This window comes from Anopheles funestus, chromosome 2RL (genome assembly GCF_943734845.2).
Source record: "Anopheles funestus chromosome 2RL, idAnoFuneDA-416_04, whole genome shotgun sequence".
Taxonomy (NCBI): Eukaryota; Metazoa; Arthropoda; class Insecta; order Diptera; family Culicidae; genus Anopheles; species Anopheles funestus.
In genome coordinates, this window is record NC_064598.1 from 88,365,724 (window position 1) to 88,391,399 (window position 25,676).

The window sequence follows — 25,676 nt, forward strand, 5'->3', positions numbered from 1 at the left end:
TGGAAGTGAAAACGGGAGAGAAAAAACGAGCTGACCACAAGCGCGCGCAATGAGATTGAACGAAAGACTTGAGGCGCGAGACGTAAAGCGACGAACCTTTTTAAATCTCTTTTTTTTTGTTTAAGGATTTACTGATCACCTCGAAGTCGCAGTGCAAGCGCCAACAAGATGATCCATGCCGATGCGATGAATGCAAAGCCAAAGCATTGGAAGATTCCAAAGCGTGGAGTCGATTTTCTCCCTGCCACGATATGACGCAGTGATAGACATACACACACACCGGTGAGGTAACGGTGGGCCACAAGGAGAAGCATTTAGTTCAGTGAGTTGATAAATGGAATTAATATGTTTAATTTAATGAAAAGAAGGAAAGAAAAAAGGCACGGCATGGCCCACCCGGTGGTCAACCGAGACATGCATGCAAACCGTCGTCAAGCGGCTGGAAGATCTAGATGATCAGAAGGTAGACTGTGGGGTTGTTTTTTTTTTGCAAAACAGTCTACCCGACCTGGTCGAGTGACCCTTCCTACGGTTTGGCTTGCCCCCGTCCTGGATAGGTAATTATTTGACCATTAATAGACAAACTGACCGATTGTAGGCAAATTAATTATCCAGCCACAGTTGAAAGGGTGCCTTTCGTTCCACCGACCGATGAAACGCTTCTCCCAGCTACACAAGAGCCTTGTGTCCCAAAGGACGGAGAGCGGTGGGAGCATGAGGGGAACACCAAAGAGTCGTTAAGCTGGTGGGCAAAGGGATTTATTGTTATCGTTCGCAAATAAGGGCCAACGTTTAATTTATGTCAGATGCTACGGCAACAGCCACAACACCGGTGCAGCGGCTTATCCACAGTCTCGCCCCAACTACGGGTTTGATCATCCCGGTTTCGGTTTGTAAAAGGCTTTTTCCGCGTTCAGCGCAACATGTGTGCGCAAAACGTGGCCGCCGCCAACCGCAGGGTGTGGCTGGTGAAGATGAAAGCCCACAGTGGAATGGTTTTTGTATCGGTTGTGGGTGACCAAAGCGGGCTCGCGCTAGGTGATGCCTTTCTAATTGATAAATCGCGTTGGTCTTGTGTCGTGCAGTGCTCTCGTTGTAGTCGTATCCTTTGTGTGCGGTGGAATGTTGCTGATCGTGGCTGCTACAGTATTGGCTGTTTGCAGTGTAATGAAATAGTACGATGGGACAAAGTAATTTTATTATGCAAAATGAAATATTATGAAAAGTAAAAAAAAAGAACAATACAATTAGCGATGACTTGAATCTTCCAATAAATTTTGTGTGTGTTTAAGGAAAATGTTTTTATTGCAAATTTTACTTTAAGTTTGAAAAATTTAAGGATTCAAAAATATGTGAAAAAAATTTCAGAACAATATACATAACTTCTTGGAGACTCATTGACCTAATGACTTTTCATTAGAACATTGTTTACATAACTAGTTCTTGACGTATGATTTTGTTTTTAAATAGATATCTGTTTTTATAAAAAAAATTCTTGTCAGTTCCAATTGCATTTAACTATTTAACAATTATTAGCTATGAATGTTTTTCTCTCCCAATACTATTGAATTGTTATCAGAAAATGTAAGAGAAAAACTATCAAATGTTTAATTTTTTTCATTCAAACTTTACTAAACCTTAAAAAGTTTCACCAAACACAATTTACACGTGAAACTATTTTTTGACACCCATTATCCATCTCATAAAAAAAACAGTTCAACTAGCCGGCATCGCTATTGACTTATTCGTCCCCTAAGATGGATTAATGTTGTCATTTACAAACGCACCAGAACAGACCAAACTTGTAGCGGAACAGCTTCATCAAACGGGCCTTGCATCGGGACAGGTCATTTCACTGCTCATTTACACAATTAACACAGCACAAAGCGTAAATAGAGCAATTCCCGATTAAGACGAGCGGTGAAGCACCTGAACCTGGTGGAAATTCATCATACACACCCATTCACGGGACGGTGGTAAATCGTTAAATCGGATAAAACAGTTAGCTTTTTAAACGACTCATCAAAGCCTCATCAGAGGAAACCTAAACGCTTCTCCCTTTCGCAATTTGGAACATACTGAAGTGTGAATGAATGGAGCGCTGACACTCGTCAAAGCAACACGGCCATCAACGATCATCAAAAGCGATCCGCAAGAACGGAAGCAACATTGACATAAACTTCCATCTGATGTCGATTAAATGTGCGCAATGCTGTTTAGCTGATTCGCTCAACGTTTAAAGAGTGCGCCCCAAACACACAGTGTGTAAAAAGAGATGACCAGAAAGCAATCGTCAAACGGTTGGGCATTGGACCCATCCACCTAACTACAGCCCCACCGTCGCTAAGTGTCATTTTTCTTCTCTACACGTTCTGTTTTTCCTAATTTTCTCCCATTTGCTACCATTTGTTCGAAATCTTCGCAAAACGATTTGCTCAAGCGCCGAACACAAACCCGTTGCGCACGTACAGCAGTGGACACATGCACTGTTATGTTCACGGCAGACCTTTTCGGAAATTAGGAGAGACATTTGTTTAGTTAATCATCACCACCTACCCACCCATCCGTTCAGCCGAAGCCAAATTCTCCTCCCTTAAATGACATGTAACGGAAGTTGGAAATTGGTTTTTTGAAGCCCGCTTTTTTTTTTTGTTCGAAACATCAAGGAATGTACCTGTATCGTGGCTTTGACCGGTCACGTCACACATTTTGCTCCAAATCATCATCTAGCTTCGAGTGAAGGCTTCTCGGATAGCCCCAGCATTTCGTGTGCTTACGGAACGGTGATGAGGCGATGAAGATCGTTATGATTGAAATGGGCCAACGATGCGGAGGTACGGCTAAAGCTTTAAACGAATCACAACTCAAGACAAGCCCCAATTTTGAGGAAAGAAATACTTAACGACGTTTAACAGGGTTTTTTTTGTTGTTTTGTTTCACCATGGAGGAGCTCTCTTGTATATGAAGTTCATTGTTTATGCATTGTACGATAGGTTGAATTAACTCACGAGTAACAGGATGCGACATTTCGCTATGGAACACTTAGTCAACGTGTAGCGTAGATCAGGATATGTATGTATTTTGCATTAGTTTTTTTTGGTAGACACCGAGTAAAATGAAAATAAAACGAGATAAATCGCTTAAATCTTGTTTAGAGTTCAACGAAAATACATCTGCTTGGCGAATGGAGGAAAAAATATAGCCATTTGATAACATAAGACAAAAACTAAAATCTTCATAACCTTAGAATATCAAACCATTGAATGAAGTTTGTCGCGTACGGAAAAGCTAGAGCTTATTCTGGAATATCATAAAACCATGACATTTGACGAACGAATCTCAATAAAAATTCAAACTTCTTACCACCGTCCATTCTTCGGTGCTGTACGATTATCACTTAACACGACGTCAAAACACAAAGAAGGCGCCTCGCACGGCAAACACAAAACCTCGTCGCTGCCCTATAGCTTCGTCATATTTGCATTTTAATAGTCCTCTAACATGTGCTTTCAAGTTTGACCGAATCTCCGCTAGCTTCGCGGTGAATGCAACGTGCTCGGTTGATGGTTCGTGCCGCCGAACAAACAAACCAAAAAAAAAAAAATTCAGCCTTGCCGAGGCCAACCTTTCGTGACCATAAAAAAGATAGTTAAGATAAATTAACGTCTTAATTCGAGGATTCCAAAAAGCTAGATTTTAAGCTACAAACGCAGAACAAACAAAAAAAAAAAGACACAACCCCCGAAAAAAGTCAAATTTATTATATACCACTGAACTGTTAGGGTGAACCGTTTGACATTATCCACAATGAATGCTTTGGTCGATAAAGAAATGATAAATGTGTGTTAAAATACTTATCAAAATAGATAAACTTATAAAAGTTTGATGTGTGATGTGTCACGAGGAAAACTATTATTTTTTTTTAAATCCCCAATTCAACATGTTAATTTTGAAACAGTGTGTTAAAGTTTGAAAGTTGTGCAAAAAATAATACAATCATAAACAAGAACAGATTGTTTAACAAGCTTTTTGAATCCCACTGAAGTGATCCAGAACAAGTCATAATTTGCAAGAAACAACGTGATGAACTAAATATCCTTCAAAGCTTCTCGTATTGAAATTGCCGCTAAGCCCATGATCGGATACGACAACATCCGGTCCGCCTCGTCAAGCGCAACACTGGTGATGCTCTCGCGCACCTCACAGTAATGATGCGCGCGCGGAGTAAGACCACTGCTCAAGCTACCCGGCATGCGGAATTCTTCGTACTGCCGACTTCGTCCACCACGAAAACCCGTTCGTGTTTTGTTTTGATACAAAAACTTAAAACTCCCACCAAAAAAAGAGCGTCTTGGCAGCGCGCGCGCGCACGCTCGCTTGCTAAGAAAGCGAACGAAAGACTTCAAGCGACGAACCCTTCGACGACGAGTGTGAATCGCTCACCGGTAAACGACGAATCCCCCGCTATGTTTTTCGTGCTAGCCGAGCATCGGTGATGGAAAGCTTTGCCCTCCTTCCTTCCTAAGTTTTAACCACATTTCAGCTTTCGGCTCGGTGAGTGCCGAAAGCTCCCGTTCGGGTTCAGTGAGTTACCGCTCGGTAAGCTTTCCGCGTGGTGATTCCGCATTCGCACAAGTGGGAGCGTACGATGATGCGATGCTGTTAGCGAGTTTATGAGAGTCGAAGGAATGAATGAAGGAAGCGGGATCACCCTTTCCCGCGCTTGGCATCCCCTCACACCACCGATCGATGGTACAAGAGCACCTTTTCTGGAGCGATTCATCAGCTCACGGTAAAGTTCTGCTCACAAAAGAGGAGAGCGAGAGATCAACCCGGTGTGCACTTGAAAGAGTTTTTACTCGAGCGAGAGCACACCTTCTCTACGATGCCCGTTAATGGGGCATACTAACCCCCCTCGCTGGAATCTGTATCGATCGGTCTCCCCCTTTCACAGCCACCGTCACTCAGGACAAATGTGCTACAGCTTCGCGAAAGCTCTCCACTCTCCGGAGATGAAACTGATGGCCATCTGTTTCCTAGCCACACCACCCGAAACTGATGCATGCACGTTCGTTCGAGCTCGGTCGAGCCCGGTTCGTTCGTTTTGCTCTGATTTTGGACGAACGGCTCACAGCATCGGGCGCGGACGCGCTTCGTTTGTCGTCCCGCCCCCACGTGTTCGCAACCCCGCCGTCGTCGCAACCCGCCCCTCCACGGTCGGTGCCACCCCGCGCGCAGCATCTTCGAGGCGGCGGCATTCGTCCTCCTCCTGGTGGATGCTGAACCGAGCGCACATCGCATCGTCTCGTCGTGGTCGTCGCACGGACCGTCTTGAGACCGTCGCGCGCGCATACCTTCACCGATCGCTGATCGCACAGATCGTCGTTTGTTGCCGTGGTCGTGGTTCGCCGTCACCGTGTTCGTGTTACGCCCGTCATCACGCTCGGATGCTACTTTGCGGTGCAAACTTTTGTACATTAGTACAATACGCGCGTTCTGTTAACATTCTTGCGATGTTTCTCGTTTTATGAGTGTAATTTATTTGACATCCAAGCATTTGGTGTAGGCAGTGAAATAAAGGTGATTGTTTGTTTTTTTAGTTTTGTTTTCGATTTTCTTGTTTAAATAACATATTGTGAGCGCAAATCAATGTACGACCGAAAAAAATGCTAAGCTAGTGATGCAGTGTGGTGGCGAAAACCAATTAACGCGTGAAAATCAGCTCGATCAAAGTCATGCTGTCATCCTGTGACGGTTTAATCAAGAAAGTGCCTCACACATTCCTGTCGGCGATTAGTGAGCGGATGCGGATTTTCGTCCACACATTTCCTCATTTCCCGCCCAAGTGTGCTCAAGGAGTCCGTGTTTGAGGCGATGCGATCAGTGTGGAGCAGTACGCCTGTGCACCGCTCAGCAAATGCAACAACGGCGTTGTGAATGTAGTATTTGTGTGATTGCGATAGTTCCCTAATTGCTGTAGCCGACTTGACCGCTGCGATCAAGTTGCGCACTAATCTTTGCACTCACCATCGACATCAGACAGGAAGTGTTTCCTTCGAGGCCATCCGTGCAGCCTCGATGACACCTCGGCTCTGAGTGAACTAGTTCCGCACGCACTTCCGACCGGTGCGATGGCGGTGCGCGCAAACTAAGGCAGAAAAAAGTGAAACTCCATCTGCAGTGACATGGAGCGATAAATGTGTACAAGCGACGAACCTTAAAACCGGTGCACTAGTAGAAGAAAAAAACACACAAACACGATGCAAACGGGCACCGTTTTGTCCATGTGCTTTAAACCCGGAAAAATGGATGCGCATGGATGCTACGGTACGGAAGGCCTGTAAATTGCTCATCCTCAATTATGGTCCTTGTGTGCAATCGAACGGTGCTAGTGATGTTGTATTTGAAGCGTTATGTGCTTTGAAAAGAAAATCAAAAACTCATATTTATAAAAAAACGAAAATATAATTAAGTAAAAAATAAATACGCTGTAAAGATTGCTGTACGAATGATCCAAAAAAAACAAACAAAGTGTCTCATTAAAAGCAAAAACACGAGCAATGACGCAAATGAAAATTATTCGGGCGAGTAAACGCTAAAACGCATAAAAAAGAAGAATATTTTAGGAGTGTAAGAAACACTTACGCAGGTGTACAGTAAAACAATAAAAAAGAGTACAAATAAAAAAAAACCAACACCCGTAACACCCATCACCGTATCTGGTTTGGTCGCGATTAAAGATAATGACAAATGATTGCAGTCCTGTCGCGGCGGGATGCATCGCTTATTTGAGTGGTTACCTCAGGTACGAGCTCAACTTCACCAGTACCGTTGTCCGATCCGGATGACGCACCGGCCGCCCGGGATAAGCGTGCGTGCGAAACAGAAAGTGAAAATTGTAACAATCCTCTGCACTGGATTTCGAGTTCGCTACCAAAACTTGTGCTGTGACGTTTACCGCTGCCGAGTGAGAATTCGCATACGTCCGGTATCGACGGTGAAGCGAAATTGTGCGTGTCAGCTTTTATTGCTCGTACACACAGCCGAACCAGTTACTTTGCCAACAAAGTCAGTTACTTTGCCAACGATGCAGCAAAACCCATCCTCCCCCCGTATCGAATGTCTCTGAAGATTCCAGATAACAATTCAGTGCCTTAATTTAAACCTCAAACATACACCTTTCTTCCTTTCCGAGCGTTGTTCTACCGATCGATTCGGTTGATTGTGGGAAGTGATTAAGAGTGGACCAAAATGAAAAACATAACCAAAGAAAAAAATCCGAAGCATGCGTAAAGAACACAAAACCTTATCGCATTCGGATAGAGCGCACCCGATTGGAGCAAGTGCTGAATCTGTGGAACGTAATCATGCTAAAATAATGTAACCAAAGATGCCTATCAGGGAAGTGTGCATATGTGCGATCGCAACAGCTGAAACAGAAAAAAGTGTCCAAACTCGGGGAAAGGAAAACCCAATGCAAAAGCATACAAAGTGTTCGGTCCAACTGAAAAAAAAACTCGATACAGCAAAATGATAAAATAAAATAATCGAATGCATGCAAAACAAACCCCTCCGACGGACGAACTTTTGCAGCCGTGTATGAGCTGGTGAAGACCCGGGTGCGAGCGAGCACCCAATTACCGACCCGGTTTTTGGGTTGGTTGATTAAATTATTAAAAATTTATTACACTCGTCCACCTCCTTGTGCGTAGATTACGGTTACAATCGCTAATTACTCCCGAGGCATTCTTTTTCACTTCTTGTGCGTGTGTGTGTGCATCATTTTTCGTGTGTGTACAAGCGTCCTGTGTGTAGTTGTCTCTCGATTTTTGGGCGCCGCTTGCCCATCCATCCATACTTGTCCAGTGTTCGATGCTAATTAATGGTGTGACTCCTCTCTCTCGCTGTGTTCGGACGATCCGTTCGCTGACTTTCGCAATCCTTCGATCGTCGAATCCCTAGGGGGTAAGAACGGGAGCGGGTGACAATAATACTACCGCAATGGGAGGTAGGAACAGAAAAAATCAGTCCGTACAAGAAGGCACACGGTGCCCCCGGCCTGGGTACGCTTGTTTTAATAAAGCGGCGTCACAAGCCATCGCTCTTTTTAGAGCCCTTTTGGAGGTGATTTTTTTTTGTTTGTTGCTAAAATGACATCCTCAAAAGAAAGGGCCTTCTGGGTCTTCTGGGATGATGAAAAAAATGGAACATGAAGCTACACGATGCATCCACCGCGGTTCCGTTGCTGACCTTTAGGGGTGTTCGAATAACGTTAACCGTTGGTTGAAGTGAGAAGCTAAATTATATTTTCACAACCAAATGTTTACTCTACGGATTATGGCGTGAAACAGTTGAAATAACCTTTGCTTTTGGCACTGCAAAACTCGGTGCGCACATGTTCAAGGGCATGAAAAAAAAACAGACATCAACAACCCAACCAACTCATCTTTAAGGAAATATCGTACACAGCAGCTAGCTTTAAAGGAATTGTTAAGTTCCTTAACATCAAACATTCCTATTCGCACAATCAGCGCCGACTCACGTTTCGGATCGCGGCCAGGCCAAAGATCGCGATCAACTTTACACGCCCGCGGATGCACGCCACGCCAACGAACAATTGGCTCACGTTCGCTAGGGGAAATAAAATTATTTTGTAAACCACCGCCCGTAAATACACGCGCAAACGAAGGAAGAAGCGCACAAGTAAGAGATTCACATTTCCAAGAAGGATAATAAAAAAACCAGGCAAACTCTCCACTAAAATATGACCGTATGAAGGTCGATTGATAGAGCTCGAAACGTCAAGATTGAGGTTGACCTTTTTAGCTGGTCCGTTCCGACCATTCGTTCGTTGTTTTTTTTTTTTTTTTGTTGCGATGCGTGGTATTTCTTTGACCCATGTCCACGTTTGCATTAAAATTCCCAACCTTCCCTTTTCGCGATCGCCAGGATCGTCACCATCGTTTCGGGACAGCTGCATCACATACCCATCTGCTCGACCTTTTACATCTTCCCGCACCTCCCAGAACCACAAACTTCTCTTTTTCCTCTGACATTCAGCTTTTTGCTGTTTTTTTTTTGATTGGCCAGGATGTTGTATAAGCGTTATAAATAATTTCAAGTATCCAACCTACGCGACAGAACGGTCAACTGCATCACTTCCCAACAGCGTTCACCGTTTCCACCGGTCCGAAAACCCGTGAAAGACACTTCAGCCCGGCGGTACCGACCAAAAATCAGTCGAAAGTTAAAATAAGTGCGCGTGTGACTTTTGCCAGTATGAGCGACGTGCGTACGGTGCGATCTTTTAGGACAAAACCAAAAAAAAAAACAAAAAACAACAACGCTCGAAAAGAGCAGACGACGAACCTTTGTTTTTGGGGGGTTCTCCACCACAACAACATCCACGCTACATATTTAACCTACTAAAAGCCAGCCCTTTATCGAGCTGATCGGACAGAAGGGAATAAGAGGAAAAAACAACAACACTTACTTCTGCTGGACGATTTCATCCTTTCACCCGGGCGTGATTCTTTTGAGTGACTGATATCCTTGTGTGTTAAAGCGCGCGTGCTCGGTGATTAAGGACATTGTTGCAACGGGTTTGGCCTTCACCGTAATGGTGATGAAGATGATGATGATGAGTACGCTTCCTTATGCATTGTTTGTGTTTTTTCTTTCAATTATCATTTTACAGATATCAAATGTTCCCTGTGCATAGTGAGTGATTTTTTAGTGACATAAATTCGACGTGTGCATGTGTTTTTGTGCGTGTGTGTTTTATTTTTTGCATCCTCTCAACCGTGTTTGTTGTGTGCATCCTCTCGGTGTGCAATTGTGTACGAACAACCTCATCCCGCCCCCGCCCCAGGAGTCGTCAACAACATTGTTGCGCTCAAGTGAAGTCAAGTGTCCAAATAACAATCAACAGCGACTTCAACGGTGGTTTAAACGCGCACTCGCACACACACAAAATCAACCGGAAGAAGCCGCACGAAGAAAGTCACGAAGAAGGTCGCGCGAGTGAGAAGCGTCAAGTGGTTCAACTCTGGTTAAGTGGGCGCACTGAAGTTTTGACAGCAAAACCGAGTCGTATATCTCGGTGAGACGAATCATTCAAAACCCGAAAGCAGGCACAACAGCAACAACAACAACAAAAATGTCAGTGAGAGTAAATAAAGTGTCACGTCGATTTCTGTACAACTCGTAAAAATAGCCTGTTTTTTTTCGTGTAAAGGCAAAGCGTGCGGCAAACAGTGAATTATCTGTTTGTCTTGTGCCGAGCGCCGTGCGCCATCCCTTTTGAACCATCTTGCGCACTTGAAAAGACTCCCGATCTCGATTAGGAGCAATCGGCATACATTGGCACAGGACCCTTAACCGATCGGCGTACGGTTAACGCAGCCGTCCGGACCGCGGTCACAAAGATTCATTCATCCTGACTGATCGCCGCCACCGTCTCGGGGTGGCCCACCTCAAGTACAAGTTTGACAAAACCCATCAGGAGTGCGCTTCAGACAACGTAATTTGACGTGAATATTCGTGTGTGGTATTTTATTCGATAGTTTTGCCGCGCTTGTAGCAGCAACTATGAAGAGCTTTTCGAACAAATGTTTCATGTGGTGAAGTAGATAGTTTGTGTGGTTTTTTTTGTTAGTGCTCTACGTCAGTTGATTGCTTATTGCTACGTTTGGAGATTTGCTGGTGTGGGGCAAAAAAAAGACATCTTCAATTAGGTGAGTTGTAACATAACTTCATTCTAATATCTGTTAAATTCGTACTTTCTTTTATATCCTTAAATGATATTTAAAATCAAATAATTTATAATAGCCTAACAGACTCTAACATCTTCAACAAAAAAAGTCAATTTCTCTTTGCATTTAAACGATCTACAAGAACTACACGATCGCTTCAAACGTGTAATAATGTCTACCATGCAGTGAACTCCAGATATTCCTCTCCAGTACGTACTCAGATATCAGATACTCGGATCACTAATTGCCACCTACAGTGCGCACCAAGGGTACATCGATGTCCCCAAAAATGGTGATGCGATCGCTCTCGTTTTCCACACCAACACAAGGGGTAGTCGGGTGTCGGTGACGATCAAACTGTCAACGGCAAAAAAACAGCCATCGTACCATCACGTTTCTATTCGCATGTACAGCATTCAGCCGTGCGGTACAAGGTAGGAGGACGCGATTCAATTTGCTCGCGATACGAATACATTTTAATTAAAACAATTGCCAACTTTGCTGTTGGGTTGAACGCTTTAGGAACCGCTAAACCGACGCCGTTTTGTAGGGTTGTGCGTCATTAGCCGTAGCCGGGAACCGTGGGTGTTCGACGCCACTGCAGAAACTCCAACGTATCCGAGGGCGGTGGGTGAATCGATGTGATGGAGAAAGGATTCGGGAAAAGTGAAACCATGCGTACAAGTGCAAGTTTCATGTGAAGTTAACAAATTAGATCATAAACAACATTTTTAATTTAAATTGTAATATAAATTGTTTGTCGCTCCTCAATTGTTTAAATAGATTATTACCACTTGAGCTAGTTTAAAGTTACTTCTTTATATTAATTTGAAGAACTTTTATTACATCATGCTTCCCACCGAAAAGCTCATCATTAACTAATTCTTCCGCAATTTCTGCTCATTAAAAGGGTGCGAATATTCAAATCTCCTAAAGATCCAGACGTCTCATTAACGATAATTGCATTCAACAACACACGCGCTGTTCGATTTCAATGTGTTTAATGTTGGATCCACAATAGGCAGAAAGACGCGTGCGAAGGCAAAAATAATCCGCTCCACACACAAACACAGCTCAATAACGTTTGCTACGAGAAACGAATAGAGGAAATGATTCGACTGTTCTTGAATAGGGTAAGATGATTCCGAACAAGAAGGAATGGACAAGAACGATCCACCTAGATGGAGGCAACATTAACCATCTTATGTGTTTTCCCTCTTTCATTGCATCGTTTCAATCTTCACCGTATTGATGAATCCGATACTGTTGCCTTACGACCCGACGGTAACGAAACGTATGGAATCGTGCCAGAACTTCTAGGCACGAGTACTTTAAAGACAGTGGAAGCTCCCCCGTTGCAAAAGCATAAACAGCGAGTAGTTGTTTGTTTGTGGCAGCAGAAGCATCGTGTGCCATTTGCTTGGAAGTGAAGCACGTGCTAGAAAACGTGGAGTAAGCGTTGATTCACTGGAGTTGTTGAATCGTTGAATTTTGTGCAGAAAATTGAGATGCCGATTGATGCGGTTAATTGGTGGATGGGTGCGGGAATTAAATTGCGCTTCAAAGAGGCAAAATAAAGCGAGAGAAGCCTCAATCAATCTAATCGATTTGGAGTTTGAAGTTCAGACATTTTTGTCTCCAAAAATTTTCAAAGAGACAAAATTAATTAATAATAAATATGAAGAGTTCCAATAGTTTATTATTCATGGAGACTATTCGCATTAAAAAATTCTTCTTCCTAAGCTTGATCTCCTCTATTATTTTTCACCTATCCTTGAAAACTTTCTTCCTCTTGAAGCACCGATTACCGAGTCAAGAAAGTACGCTCCACACATATATAAATTAGATCGCTCTCCAATAAAAAAAGTGAACATTACCTCCGGCCCGGGATCCACCATCCACACAGAGGCCAGTGGGCGATCCTGCCACCAGGCAAGATAATATCCGCCTCCGATTGGAAACCATCGTGATGAAAGGTATCGGGCTGGATGAAAAACGCGATCACCTCGCGGCTAACAGCGCCTACCAAGAGGAAGCGGATCCACGCCGCGTTGCGCACTTTTTGATTTGAATTTACGCGTCAGCGGCAACGGACGACGACGGACACAACCGGACATCAGTGTGCCGGGACGATGCGCCGTGGGTTTCGTGATGCGGACAAGTGAATGTGTGCTCTCGTTTCGTTCACTCGTTGGGGTGATGTTTTTTTTTTTTGTTTGTAGTTGCTTCTTTGTTTCTCATGTGTATGTCGTGCGCGAAGATCTTTACCCATCAGCCGGGCAACCAGCAGCATCCATTCTTGCATGTGGTTCACTTTCGCGCAGATAACTCTTTTCGCGCTCTGTTCACTCACCCACTGGTTAACGGGGTTGGGGACAACGCTTTCCCGCCCCGAACTGCTCTCGATCAAGGGCTCCCACAAGTGTGTATATGTCCAATCCTTTATATCGATCAAGTTGGGGTTTTTTTTTACTTCTTACTTTACATCGCACCCTTTCCCTGATGGTCCCTGCTGGCAGCAGCAACCAAACGCACATAACGCAGGAGCTTCTCCTTCATTAGTGGTATCAAACAGCGTCTCCTCGCCGCTCCCCGGTTTTGGTTCAAAATGAAGCGAAAAGGAACATTATACCATTTCTCTTTCATCATCATAAAAATTCGGCCTACTCCGATAGTGAAAGGTGACCGCGGTCGAACAAAACTTACCCGCCCGGACACTGCCGAGTGCTCCCTCTAGCGGGTGGCAGGCAATGAAACCAAAAAAAAAACCAAGACTTCAACGAAACAAGGGCGCACTTGTTTTCTCTCCTCTTTAGCTTGGGCCACCGGTACCAGCCACTTCACCGCGAACACTACTACGGGTGAATCTGTCGCTTGTTTTCAGCCCTCCAACTTCAACTCAACAATCAGTCCGATATATTTATGGTGTACAGCGCATTAACATCAACTTTTATCTTTGCACCGCTGATTCACGATCGCAAAACTGTATGTTTGCGTTACGAGACGGCACGGTACGAGTCTCTCGCAACGGAAGATGATTATGTTAAAGCAAAAAAAAAAAGCAACGATGGATGGAATGAAAGGATCGATTGACCGTTATGGAACTGTTGCAGAGCGACTGTGTTAAAATATTTGGAGTGATACGCATAATTTCGCAAGATTTCGAGGATGTTTCCCGCTCATCATTTATTTTTAAAGCATTTGGTCCGTGACTGCTTCAGAATATGTAACTCCAAACTATACTTCCCATCACAGTTCAAATAACTTCCTTTCAAAAATCCATTTCCCAATACCGGCAATCCACTTCCTTGTAAAGCATTCGGTGAAAGGACACTTGACCACTGGCTGGACAAACCCGAAGTTTCAGGTGACAACTTTTCATTCCATCACCGCATCGCGCGGGATGAACGACAAAGTTTTTCGTCCTCGTTAAAGCAAACCGAAAGGAATTGTATTTCACTGCAGTAATTGTCCGGCCGATTTTGACTTCTTCCCTAATTGGTGCCGGTTTCGCTTCGCTGCCAATCGGTGCCGACACGCCCGGAAAACGGGAGGGAATTTTTGGTAAACTTCTTTACCGTTCAATAAATAAATAAAATAAAATAATGCAGTTACGTTTTTTTTTTTAATTAAATTTATATAACATTTTCGCGTACCAAAAAACGGATCGCATGAAAGTAGATTTGTGTGCAACTATTTGGACGAAAGCACGAACCCGACTAGAGCTGGAAGTTCGTCACCGGCTGGTTGTTGGGTAGGACCCAGTATTTGTCCAACTTTTTTTTTCTTCAGCCACCCCAAAACGAATCGTAAAAGCAGAAAAAATCCCACTTGATGGAGTAAAATTGAATATTATTATCAACTTATTATCAACGTACGGTCGGCTGGGATTGGTTCGTACGATGGTAATGGCTTGCTCAGCTTACTGGAACGGAGCATTGGGCTTAACCAATCGGCGTGTGTGTCGTGCTCTATCGCTCGGTTTTACTAACGTTTCAACGGCATCCTACGCCCGAAAGCTGAACCAGCCACCCGTGGAAAAACTCATAGCATCTTAGCTAGGTGTTCAGCTAGGTTTGGCTGCGAGTAGAAACTAGTCGCCACGGCTTTACGCCAACGTTGGATGGCGATTGGTTCACATAATTTTATGCAAATGACATCTCATCTTGGACAGGGTGGACAGACCGTTTTTTTTCGTCTACCCCCGTTTGCCTGAAACATAATAATCCTGTTCACCAATTAATATTTCCTTATCTATCATCTGCTTGGGAAGGAGGAGTTCACATGTTGTGTGTGTGTGTGTCTCTCTCTCTCTCGATTGGAATCGGTTTGTTAAAATTGAAACTAGATCTGATCGAAACGAGATTTCGGTCATATTGTCAGGTGAGAAGGAAGAAAGAAAACACACCAAAAAGCACTTCGAAAGCTATGTTCCCATAGTGAACAGTGATCATCATCTGATTGAATCCGTTCCAGGTTTCTATCGTTGGTGCTTGAGCTAGATGAGTCTCCGTACATAACACACTCACTAAATTCGTTGCATTGAATTAATCCAATTAAGCGCATGATTAACAAAACGGACGGTTTCTCGCAACGAGAACGTTCGCAAACAATCCCATCAGTTGCGGCACTGAGTGGAACAAACAAATCAAAAAGGAAGGTACCCGTGCTACAACGCATTTCTGCAGATGCAAATGAATCGCGTATTCTTGTTTTTTTCCCTCCGTTAAAATGCGTTCCTTAATCGATTGTACGAACTTTCTCCGTACTGTCAAAAATTGTCCAACTGGTTCAACAACAACCAAAAAAAAAAGAGAAGGACTAACCCCGATCCGATTGATGCCGTTTTGCCGGTGGATTAATCGTTTGTGTCTGACCATCGTCTGACGTTCGTTTCCAATCCGATCGAACCGATCGAACTGATCGACAGTAATGCACTGAATGTTCACCGATCCGAAAAGCACGAGCTATCCACCGAAAACGGTCTCTTTTTGCGAATGCCGCTGCCGCCGGGTCGGTCCCGGTTTTAGGGACGGCCAGAAATTAATCTTCTTATAAAGCATTCCCTCCACGCGGACAGTAGGAGTGCGGGAACGAAAACCAAAAAAAAAAAAGGGCCCCGGAAAACCCATGTCGAGCCGATGAAGATGCCGCCACCTCCATGATCGTAATGGCGAGGGGGTATAGCTCGAGGAGAAAGGGCTTACGGAAAACGGCAAAATCGAAACGCAGAAGCGAATTACGCGCGATGTTGATAAATGGGTGGCTGGCTTCTGTAGCAGCTGCACCAAGCACCACGATACGTACGTTCACATAAACTTCTCAATTTTCACAACAAAGCTTAACGCCCGGATTGTTTTGCTGGGAAACAGGAAACCCGGGGCGGTCCTGACAAGGTGACGTTGACTAAACGAAAACCGTTCTTCACTGCCCGCCCCAAAGTAGTAACAGGCGGAAGCCATTCGCACCCTTTTTCTTCTCCCTCTCATTTCCACCTCACACCAACCCCCCCACCCCCCCCCTCCGCAAAAAAAACCCACCCCTTTGGCTTGGCCTACACCACATGCCACGTCGCACGATTTGTTTGATGTGCGGTGAGTAAAATTGATCACCACAAGGTAAAGAGCAGAACCGATTTTCCCACCACCAATTATCGACTTTTGGTGTGTGTGATCGGGAAGATGGTGGGCCGTCCTCGAGGGGAGGTTAGGAAGGGGAAGCTCTGTTGGAGGAAAAATATTTAGCACCTATTAGCGAACCTGCCAGCCGGTGGAAAGGTTGGTTAAATGATCTGGTTCTGTGTTGTCGCGATGGCTTCATTAGCGCGCGATATATCGATGACAAATGCGTGCGGTTGATGCGTTTCGGTCTGTGGCGAAAAAAAAAAAGCACGAAGGTATGAGAAAATTTGTGACTATGCTAAACAGGGTAGCGCTCTTTAAGATGCTCACTGATACGGATCATCGTGGAAGGCTTTCGGAGGTTCATTTGTTATGGGAAGCTGTACTGTTAAAGGTCGCTTCCTTTGGACGAAAACGAAAACCTTGAGGTATTTTAATTTTTGCGACTCAACCATTTAAGCAACCGGAAGGAAAAATACAAGGTCACTCTGATAGTTAAAAGGTGTTCACTTCTTAATTTGGTAGAATTCGATCTTAAAAACATTTATCGAATAAAAATAGTATTTACTGATAAATTACTGAAAGATAAGTATTTGAGTAATTCTGGAAATTCTACGTCAGGAAATTAATACTTACAACAATATAAAAAAATAAAACTTTCTCCATCACTTATCATACCTGGTCATCTACTCTATTTATCAATTTTTTTACAACACCCTTTTATCCTTCTTTTTTTCACAATTCATGACATTAATTTTACACTTTTATTTTCGCGTTTCGTAACACCTACTGACCTACTACTGCTACTACCATGCATACCCATCGCGGGTCCATCTGTACTCCAGATCTTCAATCAATTTTCCGTTTTGTGCATCGCAAACGTCTTCTTTATAAGAAAAAAATTGAGACAATAAAAAGAAAAGAAAATGCGTACATGCAGCCACTGTCACTTCGGTTTTGTATTGTATGTGGCGCACACACACACACACATAAAAAAACGGTACAGCCACGCCACGGACTGGAGATCGATCGTCCACAAACCGTCCAGAGCGAACCGTCCAGTCGTATCGAAAGTGTCATCATTAAAAAAGATATACACCAGTTAGACCGTTACGGGTGTGGAACCGTAAAGCCTTACCCTTATGGATGGGTACAGGTTGCAATGATGTGCGGCCTCATGATGATGCGAAGCCGCCTCCTTTCTTTCACATTCAATTCTTAATGAAGGGCATCGGTGATAGGGGATGGTGGGCTGGAAGATGGGATTTCTTTTTCTTTAAATCGATTCATTAAAATCAAACTCAAGAAAGGTGGCCAAATGACGAAACGGTGCGGAATTACGTCGAACCGAGTGCTCCAAATTCACTGTCCAACTGTCTGCGATTGTGATTCACCGTTTCACTCCAGCTTTCCCGTCATACGCTGTCGATTGAATCAGGTGATGGTTGCCTATTTTTTTTTTTTTGCTTACTCCCGTGTCACCAAATCAATCGAACGTGAAGAAAAACCAGCACACAGGGTGCATCGTTTTCTCTTTAGCGGACTAAATCGATTGATGATGCGATACTTTCCATCCAATGGATGAGTGATCAGGCACGGATCTGCTCCTATTCAAACGCAACGATCGGGAAAAATGTACGAGCTGATCGTATAAAACCGATTAAAGCTGAAGATATTCAGCCAATGGCTCATCAAAAATCACGCATTTGCATACATTTCGGACGTTGAACCAAGCAATATTAGGCTATTAAATTACGCTCGGATTGTGTTCGAAGATGGGTTTTGTGGTCGTTGTGGCGATTGGTAGAAGATGGACATGATTTTCTAATGCACACGTTTCTTCCCATCAATCATCTTTTTTTTCTTCCCGGGCATGCTCGGTTGTGGTTCTGGGGTTTGTGACTATTGCTGTGTTTGTTGTTACTGTTGTTGTGGATGGTCCGAAGTCCTGTTGCTATGTGGCCTTAATTGTATTCCTTTTTATATATTGTTGTATATTTGTGGAGAGTGGTTGATGTTGGAGCTACTATTGTTGGTGGTGTAGTTGAAAATGGTGATGGAGTGCACCAATAGCGATCTTGTCACTCTTTGTTTGGGACCTGCACGGGACTGTAAAGAACAAAGAACAGTTATAATTTTGTGGACAACACAAAACACCCGGTCTGCCTCCCTTTTGCGGCTCTGGTGTTGTCCTCGAAGACGCCTGTTTCCTCAACGGCTTGGCTAAGGCACTACAACAAAAACATGTATAGACACAACGGCTAACAATAGGTGTAGGAAGGGGAAGGAGGGAAAGTAGGGATAGGATTTAAAGGATAAGACCGTTGTCCCTGGCGAAGCGGAAGACAAGCCCCATGTACCTCAGGTCCCCGCGAGCCAAAACATCCCGGATCGGTGTATCCGGCTGTCTGCCGATGGCCTCGACTGCGCTTATCAAGCAGGGTCTCGCAGCTTCGAATTCCACGCAGGACCACAGAAGGTGATCCACATCGTGGAATCCAATGCCGCAGCCACAGACTTTCGTCTGAGCCAGATTAATACGCTGTAGATGTGCATCCAGAGCGAAATGATTCGACATGAGTCGAGACATCATCCGAATGAACGCACGATCTACAGAGAGCCCACCGAACCAAGGCCGCAGGGACACTTGCGGAGAGATCGAGAAAAAAGATAATCCATCGAACTTTTACTGTTTGTCTTCAGTGTCGTTAATTTTCGTCATGTCGAGGATGACAATTTCGCTCAAACTCGCCGACGGAACGACATGAAACCACAAATCCATCAAAATAACATGATCCCGTGAGGAAGTCAAACGCTTCATAAGAATGCAACGGGAAGAAACCGAATTCTAGAACATCTGCTTGAACTGTTTGTCCAAAAAAAAAAAGAAGTATAAAGACCAAAAAACAAAGACTCCCCTTTCTGTGCTTCCAAACCACCCGAAAAAAAACACTTCACCCAGCAGGAATCAAAAACCCTTCGAATCATGCACGGGTTTCGGTTTCGCAGGGGATCAAACTTTGCGAACCATTAATCAATTTAAGCGCAAGAAGGATCGAATGAATCGCGGCGGTCTAGTTTTATCGACCACCTTTGGGGTTTTGCTGTGGTCGCGAAGTGATCGCGCAAAAAAAAAAAATACCGCCGAGAACCAACCACCAGCTCCTCGGGACAAACGAAAAAAGTCGACCTACTAGCAGTGCTGCAATTTGATTTATTGTGTGTGCGTGAGTGCATGGATCGATGTGTGTTAGGCATGGGCTGAACGAGAGGTACGACCGCACCCAAAAAGACGAGTCCGCGTCTGATCGCGAACCGATTGATCGCCGAACACGCCGGATCATCTGACTAATCAATCAACTTATCTTTAATTTAATATCTGAAGCGCTCCGTGCACAGTGTGCGAGCATTCGGTGCGAGCGCCATACATTTTGGGTAGCTTTTATTAGACGCGAATGTGTGGTTGCCTTCGATTTTTCCTCTATCTCTCTTGTCTGCGGCATTCAAATGTGGACAACCTTGGGAATGGGACGGATTAAGCGGTTGGTAAATCAAGATGATTTGTCGCCTTGCCAAAATAAAGAAAGAAAAAAAAACTCTCCCTACTGAAATACCAAACCTAAATCTAGTTATCCACCACACATACAGTCGATGCCGATTTCGACACTAACCGATCGGGCAAGGGTAGGTAGAATTAGCTTCTCCACTGAAACGGCTCATCGTAACATCCACAAAATGTTAGTCTTTTTTTTAGTTGAGGTACGATGGGAAATCATGTTCTTTTCCTTCTTCACTAAACTTCCCACAAAACTAAATTGAAAACCAAAACCTGACTTTATCGAGTTAACGGCCGTCGTTGGTACGGGGGTTTTGCGCTTTTGCGCGCCTGCTACACGCTTCACCAACTGGGCACTGATTGAAGAGATACTTCCTGCTTTTATGACAGGGCTGTTGAACATCCACCAAATACGCCCTCCTCGCTCATCGCTAGTCAACGAAACAAGTGTAATCAATTTGATGGATGTTTTAGCCGAAAATGCTTAGAGCTTTTAGGGTAGCTATAGTCTCATAACAGCGCCGGTAGAGAAGAGAGAGAGAGATGAAGAAAAAAAAAACATCGGATCTTCATGTCATCAACCGCGGCAAGCAGCGGCCAGTCGATGAAGCAGCCGGAAGAAAGCTCACTGAAGATGATCACAAGGTTAGCTGATCGGGTTGGAAAGATTATCAGCTAGGTGATGGCAAAATCGGATGTTCGTAAAAAAGGAAACAACTGACAAATGGTAAACGACTATTACGAAGATGAGCTCAAATAACCCGATACATGGGTAACAATCAAACAATTAATTGTATTAAAAAATTACAATTTATATTATTTTTCGATAATATTGACAATAAAAATATTGTGAATTTACACTTTTATATAAATACAAAAAAGAGCAAAAATTAAAGATATTAAGTAGAATGCACGGACTCTATTCCCTTTATTTTAATACAAGTATTGAAAGTCACCCCACGTATAAATACATTCTATCGAACCTCTTTAATTACACATAACGAGTTGCGCTATTCAGATCACATCCCAAAAATTTCAACAACAACAACAGATCGATACATCCTCGTTACACAACCCTAACCTCCACATACCATTTACATCCCCTCACAGGGTAGCCTTCTATCCCAGCATTCGCTAATGGATGTCTCTATTCGGAACAAAACCGCGAGACGTCTAATTACGCGTCGTCTCCTCGCATCGTGTGCAAGCACGGTGCATTGTATTTAAATCCATCCTTTACGAATGAGGAGGTCGTACTACGGTGGGTCGCTCTGCTATTATCTTCACCGTCACAGACGACATAGCCTGACAGCACTGTAAAACGAGTGCGTTCTGTCCCGGTTCATGCCCGTGCGCATTTGCGAATCCGGCTAGCAGCTTAAAAGGCATAATGATCTCTCTCTAGCCGTTAGTCGATGGTTGTTGCTTTTTTGTGTTTCATGTCAATAGCACATTCCGTTTGTTTTTGTATTTCCCCTTTTTTTCCCGTGCCACATTCCGTGCCAGGTGACAGTATGTGCATCTGCATACCGTTTGTTTAACGTATTAATTTATTGCAAGCATACTTAATTTAGCTACAAATTATGGTTCCTTGTCTGGTTGGGAGTGAAGTATTTCCGCTGTGAAACAGTAAAACAGACATTTGTTTCATGTTTAATGTTGTCTTGAACATGTATTCAATGTGAGGATCATCTAAATCGAACCTGTATCCTGTTGATATAGTTAATTCAATTGACCACGCTGAAGAAATTGTATACAAATTGGCAACTGTGCGCAAATATCTTAACTCTTTATAGAAAACAAACTTAAACTCACCAGCTCACTCACTTATGCTCACCAGCTCACTCCAATGACGTTTCCGAACGAAAGACTTCAACGATGGTCAAAGCGACGAAACAGTTCATTATGATGATTTTTAAACTCACATCACCCCGTAATGCGCATCGATGCAGTCGGTGCAATATTTGCTGCCTCATTTCTTCCAAATTTGCATCCGCTAATGTAGGCAAGATCGCAATCAGGGTGCTTAGTATGCTGCTATTTCGCATGCAACGCGATCCACTAAATCGGGGCTGCATATATATAAATGCATTGCCATGATGCAATCGCGACACAAAATGGCTCAATGAAAACGGTACCGAGCAGATGATGCTGGGTTTGGTAAACTTATACCCGGCTTAAGTCAAACAAGGAACTGCACGGATGCATCGAACTGCCGCATTAATGCATTTCACAACGAGATTATCTGTTGCTTATGCGAATTCGGTTGCATCCACCGCATCTTCTATCAGATGTCCTGCTGACCACCCACAACGAAATGTCCTACCATGTCGGTGGTAGCAGAACAACCAATTTTTAGCATCACCATGAATGCAATTTTAATCGCGGTAACGAAATAGGTGACGTTTTGCAATCAAGCAGGGGCAAAAAAATGGCTAACCTTCTCACCCACACGGTGATGGCACGCAAACGATCAAATCCTCAGGACAGGAGTAAAGAGAGCACAACCCGGATCAACGAAACACTGAAGCAACAAACAAAAAATGTACCATCCACCACAGCTAAACCAAACAGTCCCAGGACGCCCCGTCGCTGGCCATTTCACAATATCGTTACAAATTATCTCCCATTCAATCATGCACGAGACCAACGGATGCCAAGGAAGGGGCCAAACGGCTTACTGCTCCTGCCGTGGCGAAACGGTAGGAATTTTCCCATTAATTGGGTTCCGTGCATACCGCATGATATGGTCCCGAGTGCATAGTTGGGCGGTTGGCTATCGCGAAACCGTTCGCCTTCCAGCGGTCCTAGGGCCGCATGGATCATCGATGAAATTCCAGCGAACGCTCGCGAGAAAGCAAAACCACACGGGAGAGCTTCGTTTCGTGTGGACTATGTGTGTTGGGCGATTAGTGAATTTATTTCACTTTTTTGTGCTCCTTTTTCCCTTTTGCTTCTAGCGCAGTCCACGAAGGAGTCTGCATCGAGTTGAGGGGTTCGGGGGGGATAAAGGGACGATCGGATCGGAGGGATTACTGGTAAAATCTTGACCCCATAGGCGCAAAGCTGACCCTACCACCGTGGCGAATGCATTTCAATATATTACTATCATATTTATCAGCAACTAGACACTCTTCTGCTGCAGGACGTGTGCTCATGATTTAAGACGACATACAAAGATTGAGAAGCGTGCATTAGCCGTGCTAGAAAAATCAGTTTGGTTGAGATATTTCCCTAATAGTTTTATATTATTTTGTTATTTTTTCTTATGAAAAGATGCTAAAAAATTATTAGACGATTCTAATTCCAATGGGTGGAACGATTGTGGGGTTCGTCGCTTTGAGTCTTTTGTTCTTATCAATCTCTTTCGTTGATATTGCACATTACTAAATTACAAAATACAAACTAACCTTCAAACGAAATAAATAACCAGAAAACAATCTATATTTACTATTCCAAAAATAATTTTAAACAAAAAAAAAATCTTGCAATATACCCGTTTCATGTTTGCGTTTGCACAACAGTGCTGACCACTTTTTTCTATGCACAACTGCAGGTTTTTCATGCATTAAGTTTCGAAGAAGAAGAAGAAAAAATCTCCCCTAATATGTATAGATTTATCATTCAAGGCTTCTGCAGTTTCGGTATAGCAGACGACTAATAGCTCTTAAAATGACATGCCCGGGCTCTTAAAATTATGACGCCAGCCACCAGCGGGGAATGAATGCTCACAAAACAGAAGCGCCCCGAATGGAGAGAAGCAAAAAAAAACAACCCGACACACATAAGCACACAAGCATTCAGCTTACATTCTAATATTCACTCCGCACAGCGCACAAAGCTAAACGGTTGCGTCTTTTGCGAGGACTTACTTAGGGAGACACACCACTTTGCTACTATCGTTTGTAGGCGAGCAGACCTACTAAAAAAAACAACAACAACACACGAAAAAAAAATCAACCCTCGGTGGTTGCCTTCCGTGCACGAACGTGTGCGCAGTACATCGCGTAGCGCTGGTTACAATCCGATCGTTTGCTCCTGCGTTTCGGCCAGCGGAATGTGGAGTGGACCAGTTTAGGTGTTTCGGACTTTTTTTCCTCTTCTCTTCCACCGCTTCTTTTTCTTCTTCAGTCCGTACTTGGACATAAGGAATGTATCGTTTTATTCAATTTAGATAACGTGTTATAGGCCACTGAAAGCTAACAGCAAAAAAAAAATGCACTAGCTAATATATCTCCGCACATGACGGAGACCTCTTCGCTACCGAAGATACCGGAGCGACTGGCATATTTTTCGGGGTGGAAGTTTTGGAGCAGTAGCTCCTCCAACTAGCTTCGAGGCTAGTTTCAAGTGTGGTGTATGTGGATAAATGCGTTTTTTTTATTCCTCCCCTTTGATTGATGAACGAGCAAACGCGAACGCTATGGTATAGTGCGCTACTTACGCCTGAGCTACTGCAAACACCACACCATCACAGTAGTACATTGAAGATGCTGGAACCGAGAGATAAATTTAAAAAAAAAATCCCAAACCTCTCCCGACACAAACCTGCCAAAGCCCACACCGATGTTGAACCGCTGCCTTGTATTCCAGCTTCCAGCAGAGAGGGCAGGCGATTGGTGCAGGCATAAGATAAAAACAAGCTGCACAACACCCGTCGCGATACGGGAGGCAAATATGTTAATGTAAATCGCCGCCAGTTCATTTGCGACCAAGCCTTACTATTGCTGCAAAGTTTCGCCCATGGAGTGCACGGTTTCACGGTGTCTGCGCCAGTTCAGAGGCGACGTATGACTGACCCTTTCGCGTGTGCACTCACACACATATGCCCTCATGCTATCAAAAGTCATGTGCCGTATCTCCTCGCTTCTCGTCTGCTTAATTTCTGCACACGAAACCGTAACAGCATTGCCCTGCTATAATACGGCAACAGTCATCCAGGCAGAGGCGAACCAGGTGCTCCGATCGTGACCGAATCGTCCCCCCCAGTGCTTCTAATCGGTTCGGTGGTAAAGGGCCCATCCTGCCACTCAAATGCAACACCGGCAAGTCACATCCCTGGGCCGTACCTAAGCCGTTGCCTCGGGTGGCCTCGATTCGGTGTTAATTTAATCAAATGTCGTTCGTAAAACCGCGTGAAGAGGTCATTCTGGATGTTCATGCCTGATTGACCCCCGGTGCTGCAGATACTGCCCGAAACTGAAAACCTTCACCCGTTCCCACCCCGTCAAAACCGTACTGGGGAACCGTACTTTTCGGGGGGCTTGGCGCTAAATTACACCAACAGCTGAGGAATGCTAACCTAAGGCATTCGTTAAATAATACCGAACCGTGTACCGACCGACAGAAGGGTCATATTTTACCAAACTGACCACACTTCGACTTTCGGCGATTGGATCTCGTTTAATGTCGATCGGGAGGGTTGTTGTTTTTTTTTGGAAACCGTCATGCGTGGGTGTCTAAGTTCATCACCTCATCACTCGACTCGACAACCATAATACACACACACCACGGTTAATACATTCGAACACAGCAAAGTGAAACAAAAAAGCGAAAAAAAAACACACCCATGGGGAGGTCGGCTTCTTATTTTTTTTTTTTTGGTCTTCAAAATTGGGTGCGCCCTTCTAGTGGTTGGCGGTGGCGAAAAACCGTCATGTTTCGAGTGGAGTTATAACTGCACCGATATTGCTCTCGGTCGATAGTGACTGGTTGTACTGGCTTCCTCTATTACCGACCTCGAGA

General features: G+C 44.1%; 1 protein-coding gene and 1 long non-coding RNA gene across 3 annotated transcripts in view; one reads left to right on the plus strand and one right to left on the minus strand.

The window, feature by feature from the left end:
* LOC125762904 (uncharacterized) overlaps positions 1-25,676 on the minus strand; it is a 271,270-nt gene that overhangs the window by 199,597 nt on the left and 45,997 nt on the right. The window lies entirely within an intron of this gene.
* Positions 5,311-25,676, plus strand: part of LOC125762891 (transcription factor hamlet-like) — a 75,377-nt gene continuing 55,011 nt past the window's right edge. Inside the window, exons 1-2 of one of the 2 annotated variants that reach the window (XM_049425509.1) lie at positions 5,311-5,580; positions 9,698-10,736. The gene's annotated coding sequence lies outside the window, so the exon portion shown is untranslated. Of the gene's footprint in view, positions 5,581-7,077; positions 10,737-25,676 lie in introns of those variants that run through there. The other variant, XM_049425510.1, reaches the window with a different exon arrangement.